The 3809-nt window shown below is 42.2% G+C and overlaps 1 pseudogene across 1 annotated transcript; it reads left to right on the top strand.

The window, feature by feature from the left end:
- Positions 1-497: 497 nt before the first annotated feature.
- On the top strand, positions 498-1797 carry LOC307113921 (RNA-binding motif, single-stranded-interacting protein 2-like; annotated as a pseudogene). Its single transcript has one exon. The product of its transcript is annotated as an RNA-binding motif, single-stranded-interacting protein 2-like (transcript).
- The last annotated feature ends 2012 nt before the right edge of the window (positions 1798-3809 follow it).

The following is a 3809-nucleotide window of genomic DNA, read 5'->3' as shown; positions in this document are numbered from 1 at the left end:
AAAGATCTACACAGACAGCAAACAGGTTAGCATTTACAACATTCCAATTATCATAGTAAAGTCTGGGATTACATAAAGTGAGTAAGACATAGTCTTGGTCTCAGTTGCTTATAGTCTAGTAAAGAAAACATACTTTAATTATGCAAAAATAGAGACAGTCTCATTGTGTTATGGTATTAACTTTCCATTGTATAAGTTTGGTACTTGGCTGGACCATCTTAAATAAAGTCTAACTATAAAAGTGTTCAACAATACATTATACACAGCATACAAAACATTTTTGTTTTCTATATTCTGTTTCTCTAAAACCCATTTAGAACTTTTTCTTGTTTTTTTTCATAAACCAATGTTTTTTACTTTAAAACTTTAAAAAAAAGTGATTCTTGAGCTCTCCCTTGCTCTTCTCTCTCTCTCTCTCTCTCTCTCTCTCTCTCTCTCTCTCTCTCTCTTCCCTCCCTGTCCCTCTCCTCTCTTAGCTCCCTAATATTAAAGAGAAAATGATGCTATCAGTGACTTCCAGACCTGGGATTTCAACTTTTGGCTAAAACAAGAACAACAAAAAGGCATATGTCTCAGCAGATGGCACCACCTAGTCCAAGCAACAGTACACCTAACAGCAGCAGTGGGAGCAATGGAAATGACCAGCTGAGCAAAACCAACCTCTACATCCAGGGTTTGCAACCAGGCACTACTGACCAGGACCTTGTCAAGTTGTGTCAGTCATATGGCAAGATTGTCTCCACTAAGGCCATATTGGACAAGACCACAAACAAATACAAAGGCTATGGCTTTGTGGACTTTGACAGTCCTTCAGCCGCACAGAAGGTTGTAACAGCACTGAAAACCAGGGGTGTCCAGGCACAGATGGCAAAGCAACAGGAGCAGGACCTCACAAATTTATACATATCAAACCTCCTGTCAATGGATGAGCAAGAACTGGAGGGAATGCTGAAGCCCTTTGGCCAAGTTATCTCCACTCGAATCCTTCGAGACACCAGTGGGACCAACTGAGGGGTAGGCTTTGCAAGGATGGAGTCCACAGAGAAGTGTGAAGCCATCATCACCCACTTTAATAGAAAATATATTAAGACATCCCCTGGAGTACCAGCCCCATCAGATCCATTGCTTTGCAAATTTGCTGACAGTGGTCCAAAGAAATGACAGAACCAAGGAAAACTTGTGCAAAATTGACAGGCCTGGCCAAGGAATGGAGACATGGGTGGTATGGCCTTGACCTATGACCCCTCCACAGTTCCTTATAACGTCACTCCCAACAGGATGCTCACTCAGTCTGCACTCTCCCCATATCTTTCATCTCCCATGTCTTCATATCAGACTGTAACTCAGACATCTCCCCTACAAGTACCTAACCCGTCGTGGATGTACCACCAGTCATACCTCATACAGCCTTCAGGTTCAGTTCTGACACCAGGGATGGATCACCCCTTTCTCTCCAGCCTGCCTTCATAATGGGACCTCTTACTCAGCAACTGCGCCACCTCTTCCTCAGCACCACGGGCGCGTATATGCCAACAGCTGCCACTATGCAAGGAGCTTACATCTCCCAGTACACCCCTGTGCCTTTTCCCAACGTTTCAGTTGCGGAGAACAGTGGCCAGCAAAATCAGGTGACTATGGATGCTGCCTCAACCATGGGGGTCTATTCTTTCCAGTTCAACAAGTAACAGTGGACTCCCCTCCCCATCTTTGTTGAATACAAATGAATTCTTGGAGATGCTGATGCTCCCAGACTCCAGAGGGCTAACCAGGAATACAGATCATCTGTGGGCCCCGCTAACACCTAACACTTGGCCATCATTTTGCACAGGCCTGGGTCTGAGAAAGAAATCTCTGCACTCCTGTCCTCTGCTATTCCTCCATTCCTGTTGGAGCCTTGGGGAACCAGAGAACTGGCACTTTTTGTGTGTGCTACATTCAAAGAAATCAAAAAAACCTTTTTTTCTTTCTTTTGCAAATAAAGTTTTATGTGTTGCTGTTTGTTTTTTAAAGTGATTCTTGAAAAGATCTGTCCAAAATTATCTTTTTATAGCCAAAATTATCTTTTTGCCAGGTCTTAAAAGATTCATGCTACAGTCAAATTGGACCATCTATCTGCTTTACCCAAATCTCAGGAAATCAGAAATGGGGCTTGGCAAGTGAGAATGGGTTCTTTGAAGGTCAATCCACAAGAAATTATTAGTGAACACAGTCAAGGAACATTTCAGTTACTATCACCTTACATATCAATGGATATAGACCATATTTTCTTCTGAGTTCATCTAACCCTATCTTCACTTATATGCTAAAGTCATATGGAAACCAAATTAACTAAAACAGGCACTTGATCCATAGAAATCAAGCAAAGTATTTTTGAAATATTTTGCTTTCCTCTTTTTTTAATATATTTTATTGATTTTTTACAGAGAGGAAGAGAGAGGGATAGAGAGTTAGAAACATCGATGAGAGAGAGACATCGATCAGCTGCCTCCTGCACAACCCCCACTGGGGACGTGCCCGCAACCAAGGTACATGCCCTTGACCGGAATCGAACCTGGGACCTTTCTTTTTTTCTTTTTTTTTAAATATATATATATATATATATATATATATATATATATATATATATATTTTTTTATTGATTTTTTACAGAGAGGAAGGGAGAGGGACAGAGAGTTAGAAACATCGATGAGAGAGAAACATCGATCAGCCGCCCCCTGCACACCCCCCACTGGGGATGTGCCCACAACCAAGGCACATGCCCCCGACCGGAATCAAACCTGGGACCCTTGAGTCCGCAGGCCAATGCTCTATCCACTGAGCCAAACCGGTCAGGGCCGAACCTGGGACCTTTCAGTCCACAGGCCGACGCTCTATCCACTGAGCCAAACTGGTTTCGGCGCTTTCCTCTTTTTTTTATACCATATAGACATCCATCTTCCTTGGGCAGTGGAGTGAGATTAGAACTGTTGCATAAAGGGAAATAAGAGGTATGACCATTTGTTGAATTTTCAAGTAAATAGGACAGGAAATAGTCTTGAAAGTCAGGCTTTATATGAGAGAAAATTATTTTCTAAATGTCTTTATCTTCCTGTTTAACAAATGAAGAGTCAGATCTGGCTGACTTAATCATAGATTTTTACATAAAGGGGGCCCTGATAAGGTAGCAAGAAATGTGAAAACCTATTTCTTTCTTTGCAGATGAATTTGGGAAAGAGGAAAAATGACAGGGGGTGGGTAGCAAAAGAAACAAGTATTTTCACACTTACCTTCTCTAGGCTGAAGTCTCGGAGTGAAGAAACTTTTAGATAAAAGAAAATAAATGTTGAGAGCAAATGGGGCTCTTTGCCCTTTGGGACTCAAGAATGAAAGTGCTATGCAAGGCAACCCTATGCTAATACAGTACATCCCAGCAGAGTAAAGAAGGCAGAAAAGGGTAGTCAAGCAAAAAGAGGGCCTGATTATCATTCCTAATCTGTCACTTGGTGGAGTAATCCCAAAGGTTTCCACATACCCATGAGGAAAGAATGGAGAAGGTAACAGGATAGCAGTCATGATGTTGGGCCTTCTATAGTGAGGATCAAGGAGCCACAAAGAAGAAGCTATATAGGAGGCAGCCAGTGTTATTTGCAGTACCTGGCAGAGACTTGAGACAAAGGCAACATGAGTGAGAGCCAAGGTAAAGCCATGCCAGACAAAATGGACCACCATGTTGTGACAAAGCTGAGTATAAAGTTTCATCAGGAGTGATACCAGTTGTAGACTTCGGGAGCAGATGCCAATATAATACCTAGGAATAGAGGCCACTATAT

The sequence above is a fragment of the Cnephaeus nilssonii genome, assembly GCF_951640355.1.
Source record: "Cnephaeus nilssonii genome assembly, chromosome: 18".
NCBI lineage: Eukaryota > Metazoa > Chordata > Mammalia > Chiroptera > Vespertilionidae > Cnephaeus > Cnephaeus nilssonii.
This window is presented reverse-complemented; position numbering and strand designations above follow the sequence as displayed.